Source organism: Hevea brasiliensis, chromosome 12 (genome assembly GCF_030052815.1).
Source record: "Hevea brasiliensis isolate MT/VB/25A 57/8 chromosome 12, ASM3005281v1, whole genome shotgun sequence".
Classification (NCBI taxonomy): domain Eukaryota; kingdom Viridiplantae; phylum Streptophyta; class Magnoliopsida; order Malpighiales; family Euphorbiaceae; genus Hevea; species Hevea brasiliensis.
Genome location: NC_079504.1, coordinates 84,108,907 through 84,115,855, shown reverse-complemented (window position 1 = coordinate 84,115,855; position 6,949 = coordinate 84,108,907).

Here is a 6,949-nt window from a genome sequence, read left to right as displayed (position 1 = left end):
AAATCCTATGTTTATTTAATTGTTCTTGATGTTTCAAGTTCCTGGCCAGGACAGATAGATTTAATTCAGAAAAGAGTTTCTGATGAGAAAATCTTTTTAATCAAGAACTGGAATTAAAAGAGAACATAATATTCATAGCAAATGGAGTTTGACATAAACCATGACTCCAGCTTGAGTTGGGATTTTGTATCAGAGAGATTCTAGTGCATGGTAACATATGATTATAGGTTCATTTAAGGTAAACCTTATTACTAATTGGGTGGCCATGGCATGCTATGCTAGGTGTTAACCATGGTCAATGAGGTTCATAAAATGATTTAGAGAAATCATTTATGGTAAGAAAGAGTTCTGATGATATTAAGAGTTGATATCATGTCTCATTGCCAATTAGTGATGAGCCTAGTAAGTCACACACATACACAAGTTATCACCTATTTAAATATGATTTAATTAATTAATTAAAGAGTTTAATTGATTAATTAAATAGGTTTGGTTTGCAATTAAATTGCAAAGTCCCTAGCATGACTTGAAACCAAATCTAGATTATTGGATGTGTAGTATAAATTAAATTTATATTTAAAGTGCTTAAATATGAATTTAATTGATGAGAAATTAATTAATAGAGATTAATTAATTAATTAATATTTGATATAAATTAATTAGAAGATGAAAATAATTATTTTGGGTTAAGAACTCAAAATTAAGACACAGGGGCATTTTGGTCATTTCACAGTGTGACACGTGGCACCATGAGATGGTGACATATGGGATTACACATAAGCTTGCCAAATGTTTTTTAATCATGTAAGATGATTAAAATCAAGATTAAATATAGGTTTGACACTTGGCACAATGTGATTGGGTCACTTAAACCTAGAGCTAATCAAAGGGTGACATGTGGCAAGGGTTTAATGTGTTAACCTAGCTATTTAAGTGTGGTTATGAAAAGAAAACATAACCAGCAGCCACTTCTCTCATTTGTCACGCCACTTTGAGGTTTCTCATCTATTCTTCTTCGTCTCTCATCAATTCAAAGAGATTAGCCATCAATCTCTTGAATTACGAACACTAGAAATTATTTCTAGTGTCCTGTTTACATCTCCAATCTCTTAAAAGGCAGAACTTGAATTTCTAATTAATAGAAAAAGCTTTAGAAGCTGTTCATGGGCTGCCATAGGTGTTCTTGGTGTGGACAAGCTAGAGGGACAACATCTGGTGTCCTAAAGACGAATCTCAAAGGCGCAGACACGCTGCAGTGCATCAAAAGGTTAGTGTAATCGTTTTTTATTTAATCTGGGGTTCTAAAATTAATCTGATTAATTTTAAAATCTTAAATGGCAAATACAGATCCAAAAACATATTAAAAGAGTTTTAATATGTTGTTTATCATTGAAATCAAATAGATAAAAATAAATCTTGCGTGGTGCATGTGACCCTAGGTGAAATTTTTGAATTCAATGATATAATCTTGTGTTTTTCACGCTTTCGTTCCTTCAGTCACTTTGTGAAATGACCAAATTACCCTCGTATTTTAATTTTGAGTTCTCAATCCAAAATAATTATTTCTCCTCTTCTAATCAATTTATATCAAATATAAATTAATTAATTAATCTCTATTAATTAATTTCTTATAATTAAATTTATATTTAAACACTTTAAATATAAATTTAACTTATATTATATACCCAATAACCTAGATTTAGTTTCAAGCTATGTTGGGGACTTTGCAATCTTATTACAAACCAAACCTATTTAATTAATCAATTAAACCCTTTAATTAATCAATTAAATCATATTTTACTTGGTGATTATTTTGTGTTGTGTGTGACTTACTAGGCTCATTACTAATTGGCAATGAGATATGATATTAACTCTTAATATTATTAGAACTCTTTCTTACCATAAATGATTTCTCTAAATAGTTTTAGGCATCTCATAGACCATGGTTGATACGTAGCATAGCATGCCATGGCCACGCAATCAGTAACAAGGAATACCTTTAAATGAACCTAAAATCATATGTTACCATGCACTAGAATCTCTCTGTTACAAAATCCCAATTCGAGCTGGAGTCATGGTTTTTGTCAAACCCCATTTGCTATGAATATTATGTTCTCTTTTAATTCCAATTCTTGATTAAAAGATTTTCTCATCAGAAACTTTTTTCTGATTAAATCCATCTATCCTGGCCAGCAACTTGAAACATTAAGAACAATTAAATGAACATAGGATTTTATCCCTATTTACTTAGGGTAACAGATTCCATCTTGATCAACACCTATCTCCATATATAACTGGTAGGAGCCAACACATGCCTATATACCTATACACAGTACAAGTATGAAAGCAGTATCAAACTCAAACCACCTATATACAAGATAACTGTGCTAGCTCAGGTCTAAAGATTATATGCACTGATATGATTTATGACATTGCATTAACAAGAGTAAACTCCACGTGCTTGTCATAAGTGTCACTGGTTTGGCCTACTTGTCATGCATAAGTGCCTATCATGTTTGTTATACAGCATGAGACTCACCATTCCATCTTATTTTCATCTCGTAAATAACTTGAGAACAAACATGTTTACAATCTTTCTGGATAAGTCATGTTCTTATTGTGAAGTATCCTCAATTGTGAACCAATTTATGATACTTTTTGCTAGAAATACTGCCACTCATATTCTTAACAACTTAAGAATAGAATTTCTAACAAAATATTAATGGACCTTTTCTATTTCACATAAATATATTATGTAAACAGAAAAGTGAAAATGCCTTTTTATTAATAAAACATGTACAAGATACATACTAAATGATATGCTCTAGGGCATACTACCAACAGATTGCTCGAATCTTCTTATTTGGACACAGACCCAACTTTTGCTAGGCTATCATTGCATAAAATGGTTTGTTTGGTTGCAATCATGTTAGGTACCCTTAAGTCTAGTTAGCCTAAGGGACTATCACCATGGGTGGGCTAAGTACTCTTAGATTATTTTAGCCTGGCGGACTATCAACATGGCTGGGCTAAGCACCCTTAGATTATTTTAGCCTTGTGGCGGACTATCGCTATGAATGGGCTAAGAACCCTTAGATTTAAATAAATGGACTTCTTAAATAATTCCTTTTTATTGGTAGTACTTATGAAGATTATCGATATTCCATGCTCGAGGTAAGACTCTGCCTTTTGTCTCGGTTAATTTGTAAGACCCTGGGTAGATAACATTTAAAATGACAAAAGGCCGGACCTAGTTACAATCTAATTTCCCCATTTTGACAACACCGACTGTACCGTCGTCTCTTTTAAGCACTAAATCTCTAACCATGAATGCTTAGCCTTTGACTTTTTGTTGTACATATTGATCATCTTTTATCTATACTGCGCATCCAAACAAAAGTGAGCTCCCTCAGCTCTTCTGTTGTGTCAAGATTAAAACACGAGTCTTCCTCTTATGAAGCTTCCTCGAGGTGCTTTGTTGAAGCTGATGGGACATTAACTTCAGTGGGGATTATTGCTTTCAACCCATAAGCGAGCAAAAAAGAAGTTTTGCCTATAGCTAACCTTGGTGTGGTTTGGTAAGCCCACAAGATGCTCGATAAATGGTTAGGTGAAGCTCCTTTAGCATTGCCCAACTACCTTTTTAATCCTTGAAGTATTGTCCAGTTTGTGACTTCAATTATTTCATTCATATGTGGGTGATATGTTGAGGCAAAGCAAAGACTAATACCCCATTCGGTACAAAGTTGTATGAATTTATTGCTAGTGAACTTAGTACCATTGTCTATGATGATAACTTGGGGGTCTCCAAACCTATAAAAGATATTCTATCTCACAAAAGTGATTGCTCGATCAACTGTCATGTACTATGATGCCTCGACTTCTAGCCACTTACTGAAGTTATCTATGGCAACCACTTGTTAAAGTGATCTATGACAATGATAGCATACCCCTAGGAGCTTGATGCCATTGGGAAACACATGAGGATGTCTATGCCCCATTGGTAGAATGGCCATGGGATGTTAATGGCTGAGTTGCCAATGGCTGTGAGTTTCTCTGCTAAGAGTCAAGGGATATTGCTATGCTCTTTGCATTTTTTGCATTTCTAAGTAGATCCTTAGCATCCTGAACTAAAGTAAGCTAGATGAAACCTTGCCTAAATGCCTTTTTGTCGATTATCCTTGCCCCTTCATGGCTGCCAGATAGGCCTTCATGGATTTTGAGAAAAACTAATAAACAATCCTCTCTACAAAACACATTTGAGCCATGGTTGAAGGTAGGATCTCTTGTACAGCCAGCTGTCGATGATGCTATACTTCATGGATTTCTAAACTATCTTCTTGGCCTCTAATTGATTGTTTGGTAGTATGCCTTGGTCGAGATAGCAAACAATTGGTGTCATTTAGGTGTCTCCAATGTTGATTGACAGTGCCTCCTCCTCGTTCATTGTTAGTTTTGCAATCTCCTCAAATGGGATGGATTATGCAAAGTTTTATTCACCCACTGCTATTATTTTTGCTAGGCAATCTAGTTCTTGGTTCTCCCCTCTTAATACTTGGAGAATGTTCACTTCTCTATTGTCCACTAGGATTTGCACCAGTGAGCTCTAGATCTGCATCTTGTATTTGCCCAAGTTTGGGTCTTTAACTTGGTAATTACCCTACAATTGGTTAATAACCAATTGTAAGTCACAATAAATGTTAGTTTTCTCTACTCTTACCTCCTTAATAATGTGCAGGGCCATTAGGATCGCTTCATATTCAACTATGGTATTTGTTGCTCTGAAAGTAAGCTTCACCACATACTTTAACTTTACTTTATATGGGCCTTTGTTTACTACTCCAATGTTAGCACTAGTCAAGCTTGATGCTCCATCCACCCAAAGGTTCCATTGGTTCCTCTCTATTCTTTGGTGTGCTTCTAGTACTAGTGTTAGCTCAAACATGAAATCTGCGAGCACTTGTGCCTTAATCACCGTCCTTGGGACATAGTGGATTTCATATATGCCAAGTATCATTGACCATGCTGCTATACATCCGGATGCTTTCACTCGATGAAGAATCTTTCAAATGGGATAGTTTGTTCAAACTTTGATCATGTGAGCTTTAAAGTATAGCATCAACTTTGTAGTTGATGATAGTACTGCAAAAGCTAGCTTTTCCAAGATTGGGTCATTGAGCTCAAACCCCTTTAACACTTGATATGTGTAGTATAAAGGTCTTTGCTTGCCGTTCTCTTCTGTTTCAAGGACTGAGCTTATGGTTTCCTTAGTCGCTGCAAGATACAAAAATAATACCTCACCTAGTTTTGGTGACTCAAGTAATGGTAGAGAAGATAAAAGTTCTTTTAAATTTTAAAATGCTACCTAGCATTCGTCTCCCTAATTATACTTGTTTCATGCTTTGAATGCTCAGAAGAAAGGAAGGCACTTCCTAGCCAAATAGCTCATAAATCTCCCTAGCATTGTGATTCGTCTGTTAAGCCATTGAACCTTTTTTATGTTGGTTGGCAGTTAAATTTCCATTAGTGTTTGGATTTTCTCAGGATTTGCTTTAATTCCTCGCTCAGAAATCATAAACTCAAGGAACTTCCTTACCTTCACCCTGAAGGTGCACTTGTCTGGGTTTAGCTTAATCTTGGATTTGTCTAATACATCAAATGCTTTAGCTATGTCCCAAACATGGTCCTATAACCTCTTAGATTTGATAATCATGTCGTCCACATATACTTTGACAATTTTGCCCTTCAGACCTTTGAACATCTAATCTACTAGCCTTTAGTTAAGTTACCCCAGCATTCTTGAGTCCAAATAGCATTACTCGATAACAAAAGACCCAAGAGTCTATCATGAAAGCAGTCTTCTCCTTGTCCTCTAGATCCATCATTATTTGATTGTATCCTGGCACAACATCCACCAAGGACACTACTGCATGTCTAGTTATTTTTTCCACTAACTTATCAATGGTCGGTAGTGAGTAATAGTCCTTTGAGGAGGCTTTGTTAAGGTCTGTATAGTTGACACATATTTGCCACTTCCCCTTCACCTTCTTGATTAAAACGAAGTTGGCTATCTAGGTTGGGTACTTAAGCTCTCGAATCAAGCATGCATCTAGCAACTTCTTTACTTCATGTTCTATTACGCATTAGCATTCAAGTGTGAAACGCTTTTCTTTTTTTGAATTGGCTTTGCTACTAGATCCACACTCAACTTCTACTCACCAGTCAAATGTTTCTTTTATGTCTTTCAACATTCAAATCACTACTTCCTTATTCGGCCCATCAATCACAGGCCGACATAAACTTTTTTCCCTTTTTCTAGTTCTACCTCAGTCACTAGGTCCGTCAGCTTGAGTGAGATCTAACTTTCTAGCTACTCTAGCAGCTTGATCAAAAGGGCTACTTCTATTACTACCTTTGTTGACTTTTTATAGCACTCCTATGCTGACTTTTGGCTTTTTTATAGTATAGTTATTCCTCTTGGGGTAGGCAACTTCATGCATAACCACTGCATACTGATCATTATACCATTGTTGTTTAGAGTTGGGCAACCAAGGTTGACATTATATGATAGTGTTTTGTTAACCACCGTAAATTCTGTGTATACTTCTCGCTTGAACCCTTCATCACTTAAGATCACTACTAAGTTTACAGTCCCAAGCACAAGAACTACTTTGTCATCAAGTCCAACTAATGGATACATAACTTTTACTATGTTTTATGGCTTGTGTTTGAGGTTTTCTAAGACTTCTTTTACAACATCTGATACAGTAATATACTCGACCTCTGTAGTGGAATCTGCAGTCGTACTCTGTTTGGAACTTTTCCAACTGACTGCACCTCCATTACAAATGAACACATACCCATAGGTAGACTTTCTATCATCGATATCTGATTGGAAATTAGAATTAGTATAACCATCCAATTGCAAGTCACTACCTCCATAAATTAA